This window comes from Akebia trifoliata, chromosome 13 (genome assembly GCF_017979445.1).
Source record: "Akebia trifoliata isolate Shusen 1 chromosome 13, ASM1797944v1, whole genome shotgun sequence".
NCBI classification, from domain to species: domain Eukaryota; kingdom Viridiplantae; phylum Streptophyta; class Magnoliopsida; order Ranunculales; family Lardizabalaceae; genus Akebia; species Akebia trifoliata.
The window spans coordinates 28,186,659-28,201,256 of NC_141387.1; the positions used below are offsets into that span (position 1 = coordinate 28,186,659).

A 14,598-nucleotide genomic window follows, 5' to 3' on the forward strand; every position below is an offset into this window, starting at 1 on the left:
TCTGAGTTTGATTTTGATGGGTTTGCTGTTGAGTTTGGATGAACTGTTGTTGCTGTCTCATCAACTCGAAAATCATAGATTCTAAGGACGACTGTTGTTGGGCAGGCTGCTTGTAATTGGTCATGGGATCTGGTATGATGGCTCTGCAATTTGTAGATTGTTAGGGTTGATAAGAGATTTGAGGAACAATAGCTTGGTTTGTGGAAGAACCAGATTGCCTAGGAAAACTCTTATTGTAACCTGACGGACCACTAGATTGAATAGGTTCGTTATGTCTGTATGAGAAATTAGGATGAAACCTATTATCTGGGTGATACGTTTGGCTAAAAGAGTTTGGAGTTGGCTTCCTAAAAGCACTATAGCCATTAATCGCATTTGCTTGTTCAGCTTTGATTTGAGGCAAGGTGGGATAACACTCGACCAAATGGTCGTTGCCGTCGTATATGACGCACAAAGAACTCGGTTCGACAGTTACTTGCGAAATTGCACGAGGGTCTAGGTGAGGTTTGGATGCTGAGATGGTAAAGGCATCTAACTTCTTCGTGAGATTGTTCATCCCACTCACTAGACTAGACATAACATTTTTGAGATCAGGGTCTGCCTTCATCTCATACATGCCTGTCTTTCTAATCGGATCATCTCTATCAAATTCTTCTTGGTTAGTACTCCAATTTTGAGCACTCTCGGTTAACTCTACGAGGAAATCGTACGCTTTGTTGGGAGTCTGGTTCATGAACTGACCCTTATGCATTGACTCGACTAAGGTATGTTGATTCATTGTTAATCCTCTATAAAAACTTTGCACCAACTGTGCTTTGTCAATACCATGGTGTGGGCACTTGACCAATAAATCATTGAATCTTTCCCAAGTTTGGGAAAATTCATTATCAGGACGGGCTCTAAAATTTCTAATAGAATCCTTCATTTTCTCAGTTTTGGCCACGGGATAGAATTTGGCCATAAATTTCTTGGATAGAACATCCCAGGTAGATATGGAATTGGGTGTTAGGGAGTTCAACCACGTAGCTGCGTGGTCTTCCAAGGATAACGGGAACAGAATAAGCTTGATACTCTCCTCATCTAGATTCTGATTTTTAAAAGTTTGACATATAATCAAGAATCGATTAACATGGGTGTAAGGTTGTTCACGCTCTAAATCGTGGAACTTAGGGAGCATATTAATGGTGGCAGCCCTAATTTCAAACTGAGGTGCATTGTTCAATGGTAAAACAATGCATGTAGGAAGAGATGCGGAAGCTGGAGCGAAGAGCTCATTGAGAGTTCACTCTCGATCACCCATCATAACTACTGATGGTGTCTTACGTATCCTATTGATGGTACGTTCGATCTCAAGATCAAATGGTTCTAACACGTTGTTTTGTAAACGTCTACCAAGCATGCAAATTACACAATCGATCAAACAATCACAAAAAGAAAAGACTGGACCTAGATAGGTTGCCTAAAGTTAGACAGCTCCTAACTGGGTAGAAATAGCGCAACTAGCCTTCCAATTTGGTTCTATGAAGTCAAGTTTGAATCATTCGGATCTTCAGATCGGAGAAAGCGCACAATGCATAAGTAAGGGCACTCTTAAATACCTCCTTTCTTGAATAGACTGAGTCTATCCCCTCAAAGGACAAGATCTTACTAGATAGAAAAATGACCAAGAAACGCAATTGGCACAACTTGAAGCGGAATTTCTCCTATTGAGCTCATGGGCCTTATAGTCAAGTCTAATTAATTTTAATTAATTTGATTGGATGACTAGTGAGTTGATTATCCTAATTAGAGCAAGGAATTGGTAATGACTTCCAATCCTTATCTTATCATGCCATCCCTAGGAGAGGGGTGCTCTTTACTACTTAATTAACTATTCCAAGTGTATGCAAATTGGAAAAATAACATACAAAGGCAAGGAGTAACCCACTAGCAAAGAGAGGCGTGGGTGTTTCGAGATTACCTCCCGTGCTAAATGGGGTGAAGACAGTTTGAGTCGACTTAGGCCACCAACTCCAATTTTGGTGTGCGAACCTAAGGAGCTGTGACGGTATTGTCCACCCGTCGTCCTTCCTTAGTCTATTACAATCCAAGCCTTCTTGGATAATTAAAAAAAATTACAAAGAATCTTATACAAGTGTTTCTAAAACAGAAAAATAAACCTAACTAAAGACTCAAGGAAATTGAAAGAAAATAAGATAACAAAATGTTCACTTACAAGAAGCAAAACAGAAATGTTAGCAGAAATGATAGTAAACGGACTCAAAAACAGAATCTGACTTACCACAATCTTGCTGACTTAGTCTTATTTTATAGAAAATTTCGTTCTACCCCAAATCGATATATTATAATAAATAATCGGAGATCGGAGCAGAAAGTTACAGTCAGTTTAAGTTCTGCTGTCAAAGGTGAAAAAATAAACGGGAATGACTTTTTTTTTTTCTTCAATGTTTTTTTCTTCTTTCTTCTCTCTTAAAATCTCAAGAACACTTGAACTTATAGAAAGAAACCAAAAGAAAAAAATAAAATAAAATAAAAATGAAAGAAATTAATTTTAAATCAAAACTTGCCACTAATACCTTTACCTTTCCCCGGCAACGGCGTCAAAATTCTGATGAGACTATCGTTGTTCTTCTCACCGGAGTTAATAATAATCTTAGTTTTACCTTACTTGTGGGGCAAGTAGGGTATCGAACCCAATAGAAAGGAGGAATAGAGCTAAGCTAAGAAGATAAAATCAAAATTAACTAAAAGGAATTAAAACTGTTTTTCTTTGTATTTTTGAACTTATAAGAAGATGCAAAATTGCTAGAAAATAAACTAAAGTAAATGAAATTAAAAGCAAGTAAACTTATGAATTAAAACACCATTGGAGGTGGATCTACCTAAAACATGTTAATGAACAATTCCTAGTCTCTAGCCTTTTTATAACTCAATCATAAGGGCTTGGTGTTAGCTCCTTAGATCGGAAAGTTTTGCAAATAAAATGAAATAAGAGAACAAAAATAAAGTAGAATTCTTTGAAAATTTCTTACTACAAATTATCTAATTTAAGCATACTTTATCTTTATCTAATCTAAGCATAAAGTATCTATATTAAGAATAAAATGTGCAAGAAACTTAAAGAGAATTCATAAGCATTTTAAATAAAAGAAAAGTATAAAATTAGAAATAACACAAGAACTTGCTCTAGGCTTTTCCACTCTCCAATGGAGGGGAACTTAGCCTAATGTCATTGCAAGAGAGTGAAGATAAGAGATGAAAGAACTTTTCTTCATTTCATGGAGAAAATTACAACTTCTTTTTCTTCTACTTCTTACAAGACTATTTTACCAAAAGAAAATAACTAGAAGATGAAAATACAAAAAAATAAGAGAATAGGCTAAGAGCCTTAGATTAAAGGAGTCTTGGATAAGAGAACCAAGATGGGACCCTTTCTCTAGAAATGAAGGCTCTGTTTATAAAGAAAATATGTGTAGAAGAGTCTAAAAGTAGCCTCCACTTTTCTTTGCACAAAAAGACAAAAGAGGAGAATATGAATTAAGGATAAGGGCATTCCAAAGTGGGACCAAATGCTTTTGTCTTGAGATTTTGATTCCAATTTGTTGATTTTCTGCACAAGAAACGCACGTAATTAGATTTATCTAGTAAATGAATTTATTTATATATAATTAAGCCTAATTAACATGCAACGTGGTGATTTGAGGCTTATCATGATTATTATCTTAATATGGATAAATAGGTACAAAAATCAAGATAAATATCCGAAAATTGTGTCTATAATTGAGTGTTTGGAAACACTCATCAATTTTATTTTATTGTTTTGTTTTTTTAACTTGTGTAAGGAAAAAAAAACAGATATCTACAACAAATTTATCATATAAATACTGATTTTTTCTTGCTTGACAAGTTATGAAGGGCAGATTTGAAGTCAAGTATGTAGTATCACCACTTTTTTGATAGGTAAATGCAATATATAAATAAAAATATATAAATTCCATGATTCCAAGATGACTCAAGTATCTCAAAAAGGACAAGATCTTTTTCAAGATTGGTGAACCTGATCTTGGTGATGGCATCTCATCTCGTTCACAATCAATACAAGTACTGATTGGGTCGATGTTTTAAACTTTTGGCAGACAACCTCAGGGTACAGCAGCAGTTTATATATGAAAGCTTGGATAACAATTTCATAAAAACCCATCTCAAAAATAGAACATAACATACAGGAAACATGTCACTTCTCCATCGCTACAAAACTAATGTCTAATTAATTTTCTGTAGATTCTATACTTCATTTTCCACAAATTTATAAAAGGGATGTGCTAAGGTAAAAAAAAGAAGAGTTAGTCTAAGTTCTATTTTTTTTTTCCTCTCAAACTGAAATCATAAATGGTGAAATAGGATTCAAGTCGTCGGCCTCAATAGTAGGATAAGGTGTTGTACATGGGAGATCTAGACATTGGAAAATCCCTATAGAAATTTTATATTAACCATTGGTTATACTACAAAATTTTAGGTTTTTAGCGGGGGTCAAAAACCGTCGCAAATACCAAAAAACCGCCGCTATTATCAATAGTGATGGTCACGTGTAACGCCACTATAGGTGGCGTAGCTAAAGGTCATAGTGACGGTAGTGACCACCGCTAATTAGTTTTTTACCGTAGCTATAAATACAATTTGAATGCCTATAATGGCGGTAATGGCTGTCGCTAATAAGATTTTTTATTTTTATTTTTTAATTTCTTTTATTTTAAAATTATTTGTAATTAAATACCTATTTTTATACAACCTGTTAATTAAACACAATTACTTAGTAAGTCAAATTAGTTAAGAGACAAGTATAACAAAATAATAAGTCGATTGAATTAAGAGAATGCTTATAAATCCATGTTTGTTACTCAAAAAATAAAAACTATCTATCATAGTTGTTGTTGTGGGCACTGATCATTGTCAGGCTGATTGTGCTGCTCATCAACCTACAATTCATATACATTAATTAAATTAGTCATATCAATCAATATCTATTTATTAATAAAATATTTTAAAATACAACATATTCAATTATCAGTGAGAATTTACCTAGGCAAGGTTAAAATCTCCAAGAATAAGAAGAAAAAAAAAAGAGGTACAAGGTGAATCATGTAAATTTATTTCACATTTCAATTCTAAAGTAGGTTCTCTTAGAGATCTGACAAGGGTTCTGTTCTTTCAATCTGAAGCAATTTTGAAGGAATATCATGGATTAAAAAAGTGAAAGACAACAGCTTCACACATAGAAAATGAGGCTATGTGATAGTATTAAGGTATAGGCTGAAATTTCACTGATTTAACTTACAAATACATAGAAACTAAATAAAAGAACAACTAACCCAATGCACATTAAATGCTACTTCGAGTTCCAATGTCATGTAGACAAAATTCTAGCAAAGCCTTACTTTTCAAGTAGATTCTAGAGAAGTTTAGCTTCATGTCCAAGTGGTCCAAAAAAAGAAATAAAAATATTACCTTCAACAAAAATAAAAGTAATATGTGTAATTACAAGGAATGCAAATCCAAACATTTATAATTGCTTAGAAAGCATAAAAACCATAGTCATTAGCTTCGTTAACTATATAAAACTAAAAAATTTAGTCGTTATAGATCCAATACTTTCCTTAAACTTTCAATAGTAAATAAGCAGTTCATGTAACAATAGAAATCTATATTTACAAATGTCCATTTTCCATAACTATATAAAAAAAATGCATGAAAGCTACCTCTGCTTGTTTTTGTTCTTTTTCTTCTATTTCTTCTACTTGGAATTCTCCTTATTACTGTTGCTTTGGGCTCTTGTTGTAACACTAGCCTGTGAAGGCTCGCCAGTAGTTTTTGCATCATCTTTCAAGAACATAGATTCTAACAAAGGTTGTAAGGTTGGCCTCCTCGCCCACAACTTTCCAAGAAGTTGTTTAACTCTCGAAATATTTTTTTTACCACTGAAAGATAAGAAAAACTCACAAATTTCAGCATATACATACTACCACACTACAACAAATATGCTGAATTTTGTAACAAAAACATAGAAGAATTAAGGGTAGGATGTGGGATAAGAGTCTAATTTCATACCAACATATTTTCTGCAGGCAAGCTTTCGACAACCACCTTCCCACCAAAAAACCCACGACCAATTTATTTTTAATTGGGATGTACTAAGTAAAATTTGGGGTGCCAATAGCAGCTCACACTTGTTATAAGTAGAAAAGTGTACCTTTCCGATCATGTCCTCATTGCCATGATTAACTCCATAGACATCTGCAGTATCAAAGAATATGATTCCTTTATGAAAAGCATCCTTAACTAATGCACATCCAGCTTCTTAGGAGCTTGAAGATCTATACATGTCTATTATGGGTTTGCCATATTGCCACCTTTTGATGTACCTACCCACTGCTCCCATCAATGTTTTGCCGACATTTAGACAGACATACACACCAAAAATGAACCTGATTTATGATTCTACCTGATGGTTATGAGCATTTTTCATCAGGGGCTTGAAACCCTAGTTTATTTTTACATGTTGTTCCTGACTAGAGAACCATACAAGAAAGAAGAAAAAGAGAAAAAAATTGAACACAAATCAAATGACAAGCTTGGGTTCCCCTGAGTACTACCAGGTAGATCAAGTAAAGCCAATATTTCAAGAGTCAAGTGCTTACCATTTTCCATTCTGGATTAAAAACATTGGAGTACTAACTCTAACAGTGGTCACATCATATGTCTCAATATGGTAAATGACTTTGTCAAGTGCATCTATGCCCTCCTGAGATGGCAAAGAAAAAACTGATGTCACCATCCCTATTGTATGAAGGACATGACTCCAAAATTTGCCTATTTGTGCCATGAGAATAAGATGTTACCTGAACTGTGAAGTAAAACTCATGGTGATGAGTACTAAGATAATTTGCAACCTCTCTTGCTGCTTTAAGATCTGGAGAGCCCTGAATAAGAGGCACACAAGTAAAGAGCCAAAACCAAAATTACAGATAAGCAGAACCACACCATATGGGAAACAGAGTTTCATTCAGAAAAAGCTCAAAGAGCCTATGGGAAAAATAGACAATTCAGAAGAAACATACAATTCAAAACCAAGAATCCATGAAACAAGAGAAAAATACCATCCAGTCCAAGCTAGAAAGAGCTTTGATCCCATAGCAAAGTTAAACATAAATGAGTACACTAGTACGGTGGAAATTAAAGTCATGAGAAAGTACTAACTATTATATGGTACACTCGAGCTTAAAGTCATGAGAAAGTACTAACTACTCAGTGGAAATTAAAAATACAATATCAATCAACTTGCCTACCATTTATATAGAAAGTACTTACCATATCAATCTTGTACACAACAACAATACGTTATCATGCTAATAGAATCAAAATTCACTAATAAGGGAAGCACAAATTGCAGGAAATCAAAATGCTTATACTGGAAGAAAAACAATCTTCCCACCTAAAAGTTACTTGAAACTTAAATGCTTCATAAACTAGTCTCCTCGATGCATGTGCGTATGATACATCTATATGTGAGGAAGTAAATGATTGAATTTACAAGACAGACTAACAGGGCATCTAACCTATAAACAATGTTAGAATAAAAATTATAAGTATAGAGCAAAGGAATATCTATAGATGGAAGGGTTTAATGACTAGAGACAAAAGGATATGGGTAATATTGTCTGAAATTGACAGATATAGCTAGATGAGGGAAATAAGCATCATATTTATGTATCTATAACAATGTTGGATCATCAATTACTCAAAAACAATGTAAAGCAAGAAAAATCTGCAAACTTAATTGATAAGTATTAAAGTTGGTGTTCATTGACACTAGTTTGAAAAAACTCACTAACTCACAAACTACTTATACTAGGCCTACCAAATTAAAGAAAATAGGGGAAACTCTTAAGAGCTACTCCCACAACAGTAAGACTAGACTTTGCCTAAAAACCTATAAACAAGCTAGACATTGCCTCATTAACCAATTACAAGAATATGACCAACTTCTCAGACTCACTGTGTAAATCGCTAAACATAACTCATGCACACAGTCCAAAATCTCCTTATATCTAGGGATTATAAATTCATGAGCCACAAAGGCAAGCCCATGAGACGTCAATAACAAGATGTAGAAGTAACTTAACTGTATTAACAAACTACTTTTACCATTGACTTAGGAACTTATACTTGACAAAGAATGGCAATGATTTAGAAAATGTCTATATATAGGGAATCATTTGGAGACCCTAAAGAGACCCAAACACTGAATAGAATCCCTTAGAATCCCCAAAGTCCTCTTAGTCTACCACAATACCAAGAATAGAATCCTCCATACAGAGTACATACTATGAAACAAATTAAGAAAACCAAATGATAAATTAGTTTGTAGGGACAAAAGGAAATAAAAGAATAAAGCTTCCATAGATATAGTTATTCAACAGCATAGTTTGGACTTGATCAATAAGTATTGGATAAAAGAGACCAAAGTGATCAGCCATATAGAGAGAGATAGTTGAATCAAGGGGGGAACCACCGGACTTCGGGATGACTAAGCTAGTCTAGTGTATTCTACTGCCCCCACAAGCATATGAATCCATACATTTAAATTCAATAAATAAATGGATAAAACTTGTTTGATGCGCAAATACCCTAAGGTGCAACCTCTTTTTTTTTCCTCATTCTAGTAGTGCCACTATATCATTTGGACAAAGGATCCAATGGTGTTGAGTCCACTCAAACTGGTATTGAAATTTAAATTGTCTGACTCTACTTCACTAACCTCTTATTTTCTACCAATGACTTGCTAAATCACATTGATCTCTAATTTTGATCGTTTGGTTATCACTGGAGTTATGCCACAAACTTAAGGATTAAAATGAAGGTAAGCAGAGACATCTAGCCAGCCAAAGAACGACAACTAGATAGTTCAATATTTTAGTCCACTTAGACACAACACTCTAGATCTCGAAAACATTGAACTCCACCAAACATAACCTGAAGAGAATTACAAAACGTTCAAAAGTAGGTGTTAGGAGCATGACTCATCCTATAATCATATCATATTCCGAAAAACACAAGTGATCACCTTGAAAGAGAATTGTTGTTTGGACTTTGGATTGATGAATATGAGCATAAAAAGATATGGAAAGAAGTATACATGAGCAACAATACAAGCTTGGAATCTACTAGAGCAAGAAATATATACTTACATTCAGCGTTGCTATTAGCGAAAAAGAAATAATATTCAAATATTCAAAAAACAATTAGGTTCGAGTTCTTTTACCACAGAGTAGATCTTTAGATGTTTTGGAGCTCTTTCTGCAAACAAATTATTTTTAATAAATTCCACATGAATTACTGTAAAAAAGAAAATTTTCAATCATAATACAGAAAGAAATAAAAAATTTGATAAGTAATAATGCAAAAAAGAAACTTTACCCATTTTAAAAGGCACACCTAGACTTATCCAAAAAAAAAATAGGCACACCTATCTCTTATGAAGTAAATGCAACAAAATGTCAGATGCAATCATAGATTAAATAATAAGCAAAGCACAATTTTATCACATGTAGTACATTCTTGAAGTAAGCACAATAAAATTTATTGGAGAAAAGAAAGAGAAATAGTTGATACCATCGAAAACCCCGAGGTGAATGATGAGACATAAAACAGGCTCATCATCTAGGTTGGGATAATTCCAAAAAATCTACTATTGAAAAACACTAGACAAGCCCAAATGAATAAAAGCACCAACAAATACACTAAAACCAGCCCAAAGGAAAAAAAAAAGAGAGAGGAGATCACTCATAATTCTAGAAATTACAGAGCAAGACCTTCGAGGAATTTGAAGGATTTTTCTTTTTAAGTGGGATGGAAAGCGTGGTGTATTCATTAGAGCATAGCATCTTGTTAAGTTACTTGTATTTTTTGTTTTACTTCTTTCTTGTTTCTACCCAAGAACATTCTTGTTTTTGTACTCTTTTGTTGCAGGTTGGTCAATCAAGCAGCTTTTTCTTTCTATAAATAAAAATTTTTATTTATAAAAATAAAACTAAGTAAAAACATAGGTAAGAAAAAGATGAAAATGAGCATAAATAGAAAGAATCTCAATCGATAATAGAACTTGCTATGATAGAGACAATGATCTATATTTAAGAAAAAAATTAGTCTAATTGATTCATTTAATTTTCACATAGAGAAAAACTATGAGATAGCCTCCTAATTGAGTGTTAGATTGTCTTTGACGAGCAAAACGTCAGTGGGGAGTTTGAGACAATCAAGGAGTAGAACAAAAAACAGGTAGTTTGTAGCAAGGACCTTGAGATGTGTGAAGTCCTAGAAATTCTCCAAGAAGCACATACCTCTATAAGGTAACCTTTTATTTGGTTCACTAAGTTAAAGCCAGGAACACTTGCATATCAATTGCTATTTTTCAACCAACATATCAAATCCAAAGACTATATCGTGAATGAAACAACTTGAAGGGTTATGTTGTAAGTTGCTGCAAATGATGAGTTGGCAATTATGGTATCGTAGAGTGTTTAGATAGGAAATATGTACTAGTAGGTAATAGTAATCGAGTCATTCCATGTAAACATTTTTTACTTTATTAATGAAACTTGTATCAACTCGACGGTTACGATGATGATGATTTAACTATGATTTGAAGCCTGCACTTTGGATCAAATCATAACTCAAATAATTTGTATTAGAAGTTAGAATCCTTCAATATAAAAATCATGCCTTGTTTATTTGTATTTTACGATCTGGGCAGAATTCATTAGTCAAATCGTATGTTTCTCTCATATTACAATTTGAATGGACATATGAGGTCGTTTCAAGAAAACAATGACTCCTATGTTTGTATTCTTCAAGGTATTTTATTAATTATGAAACATATCACCTAAAACAGTTGTCAATGAGAAGTCATGAAACCAAATATAAAACCATCTAGGTTTTAAAACTCAAGATACCGACATTGGCTTTTACGCTCAAACTTTCCATTTTATTTGAATTTCGTCTCATTAACAGTTTATGTTTAGCTAAGTTCATCTATGATACAATCAAAACCACAAGAAAAAAAAAAAACTATGAAGAAATATAACTAAATGGCACAAACTCATCTTACCTGATCGACATCAATCTTGTAAGTTGTTACATGAGGATATTTCTTGCTCAACTCCTCGATGACAGGAGATACTAACTTACCTACAAAAAAGATTATCAAGGAGTAAGTACCTTAAGAAAAATAATACCCGGTTTGAATATGCTAAAAGACAAATGAATTCCACATTATTCAATCTCACTGTTTTGAAAATCTTACAAGGTCCACACCATACCGCAGTGAAGTAGAAAATCGCAGGCAAGCAGTCATCTAACACATAAAATCCCACCAACAAAAAAAGTAAATAACTATGAATTCAGAATGAATCCAACTAAAAATGCAAAAAAAAAAAAAGAAAAAAAACTGTGAGATTTCAATGTCCCCATTTCCCACCTATACCATAGTAGCAGCCATGTGTCATAACAGCAGTCACCTACTGCCATTTCATATCCACAGCAGCTTCCATCTTCCTATTCAAATACACAACCTCACAGAATGCCATTTTGTGCTGAATCACAATTACCATATTGACAAATTCCCAAGATTATCTTTGAAAAAAAAATATAATTAAAGTTGTGAATTATAAATGTAATAAAGAGAAATGCTGCATTTCATGAATCAGGGGGAAGTAAAGAAAGAACAGAAGCCCAAAGACACCTAGTTATTCATCATTTAATAAAGGGTAAGGTCAGAAACATAAATATAGATGGGTTACTGCATGTTTAGATAGACCACAGAAAGAAAAATAGAAAACCCAATTGATCAAATAAAATCTAAAATAGAATAACTAAGTCCAAATTTGCTATTACAGAAATATTACATCATACCAATACCAAATTAAAATATTACATAATAATTAGAAAGGAATCCTCAAATTCTTACATTTCAACAAATAAAATTAAAAGAAAAACAGAAACATAAAAGTTATTTGGAGAAAATGTACAGAAAAAATAAGAATTCAAATAATGAAAACCAAACTAAAATTGATTTTGATCTTTAATCAAAATCTGAAAAATGATTTGGGAGTTTTAATCTTTAAATGATTAGAAATGTAATCTCAACCAATGTTATAAACTAACCTATATAATCAGTAATTTACGTTTTATGGATTTAGAATCCTAAAGTTGAAAACCCTAGGATTGATGCTTTGAAACTAAAGAGAGAGACTCACCAGGATTTTAATCCTTCAACGTCTGATCGAATACGCACAATTAAATCCAGAAGTTATGGAAGGCAAGGACGATTGATGCTTCAAAATAATAAAATCAGATTTGCTCAAAAAAAATGAACAAAATCCACAATCGATGTTTCAAAACCAGATTTGCTATAAAAAAAAATGAAAAAAACTCACAATCTATGAGATCTATGATAAGGTCTCAATAATTTCATTTTGGAACCGTAATTTCACCAAGATTATCAAAAGTTTAAGTACTAGTTCCCTTAAAATAATAATAAATTTTATTAAATCCCAAATTAATGTGGCTAACAATAGTTTGTTACTAATTTCAGGTGAAAAGGGTACATTCAGAAATCAACAAAAAGTGTAACAATTACTGTTACAACATGCAAGCAAAAAGGAAGCATCCGGCAAAATCTCGATGAATTTGGGCGCCACGTCATCACCCCACGGTTAGACCTTGGTGCTCCGCGGTGATTTCAAGGAATTTTTCCTCGAGATTTTCACAGAAGCTTCCAATTGCTTCGGTGGTTGTAACTGATTGGGTCATTCGAATCAAATCATCCGCCAAATCAACCCGATTATCCGAATACGAAGGTTATATATTGGAAGGTTGATTTCAGAAAAAGGGCCTTCTTCTCTTCTTCCATAATTTTTTGTTTTTCTTCCTTTAATTCTCTGTAATTTTCTTTTGTGAGAGTTCTTGAGTGAAGTGAGAACATCAAGAGTGATCCATTCATACTTTCTGTAGTTCTTTTGGGAGTTATTAAAGAAGGATTAAAGTGCATCTTCTTCTTCACCTATCTTCTTCTTTATTTTGTTATTTTTCTGCAATTATAATGCTTGCAATGATTGGCTAAATTCTCATTAGAGAAGTTAAGGAAGCCAGAGTAAATTAATCCCTCTAGTGTAGATTTAGATTCTTGTTTTGCTTATATGTTTTAATTATGAAAATTCTCTTCTGATTAAGGTAATCCAACTTATAATTCCGATCCAACTTAGATAGCCATTACTTAGATAAGTTCAAGAATGGCTATGTTCTGTGAAAAATCAGAAGATAAGTTGAGCAATCTCAATCATACTAATGTTTTCATGAATATCTTTTGATTACTTTCAAGGATTTAATTGTTCCACCGTCCGATCCATGAGCAATGACTTACTCCATGGATTGAGTTATATTCAGGATTTATCTACATTATGGTTTCATTGCAAAAGCTTACTTGACTTCTCTAATCTCTCTCTCTTAGATTTTCAATCTTTCTTTTCAGTTTCAATTTCATTTACAAATTAGTTGTTATTTGCTTCTCTGTTTCTACTAATCAATTCTGTTTTAAAACCAATATGTTTCTAACTCTGTTTTAGATTTTAACCGATTGAACATTTGAATCCAAACTGTCCCTGTGGAACGAATTCAACTTGCCCAAAGTCTCATTCTAATTTCTATATCTTTGCATTTTCACAACAAGTTTTACAATCGATCAATCTGAAACATGAAAAAACCAAAATTGATGATAATTTCGAGTGGTCTGTAGTTGTGTGAAATCTGAAACACGGAAACCCTCAAAGTGAGAGAGAGAGATGGTGGAAGCCTTGAAGACGACTTTGAGTAAGTCTCAAAGAAGACGATCGCAGCTTTGCAACTTGAAAGGGAGAGTTCGAGATCGCAACTTCACAACTTTGTAGCTTAAAAGGGAGAGAAAGATGGAGGAAATCTTGAAGACGATTGCAACTTCGGGAGAGAGACATGGAGGAAGTCTAAAAACAAAGATGGCGGAAGTGACGATCACAACTTCAACTTCACGGGCTTTTTAATATTTACAAAAATTTTCTTTATTTATTTTTACTTTTTTAACAAATACATATTGGGTAGAATTTCATTTTGCCGTAGCGTACAATGGCATTTATTTTGGCTGCCGCGAAAAATGTGTCACTAAAGATAAGGTTGAATAGGATAATGAGCTTGACGTTGATGGATTTTTGGGAGAAAAATCAAGGGTTTGTAAGTCAAGCTTTAGATCCTCGATACATTTTCCATTTGATTTGATCAATTTGACAAATTTACTCGATTGGAATCGAGTCGCCTTAGAATCCAATTAGGTCAAATTAACCAGAGCGAGTTTTAAAACTACGGTGCATAGTGGGTGATTTGTAAGACTGACAATGGGCCGGGTCTACGGATTCTAGATGGGCTTTATCAATCCCCAAACTGATCCATCTAATGATTGGGCTGGGCTTAATTTGAGCAGAATTTCTCAATGAAGAAGTCCAACCCCAGCTAGGT

General features: G+C 33.4%; 1 long non-coding RNA gene across 2 annotated transcripts; it reads right to left on the reverse strand.

Moving 5' to 3' along the window:
- Window positions 1–3,539: 3,539 nt before the first annotated feature.
- Window positions 3,540–14,448, reverse strand: LOC147388196 (uncharacterized). 2 transcript variants are annotated; one of them, XR_015171311.1, is made up of 7 exons: window positions 11,534–14,448; window positions 11,360–11,410; window positions 11,165–11,244; window positions 6,897–9,354; window positions 6,106–6,799; window positions 5,757–5,975; window positions 3,540–3,610 (listed from the first exon to the last, which is right to left on the reverse strand). It is a non-coding gene; the product is annotated as an uncharacterized LOC147388196 (long non-coding RNA). The 2 variants fall into 2 exon arrangements; XR_015171310.1 differs by lacking the exon at window positions 3,540–3,610 and adding an exon at window positions 3,622–4,976.
- Window positions 14,449–14,598: the final 150 nt, after the last annotated feature.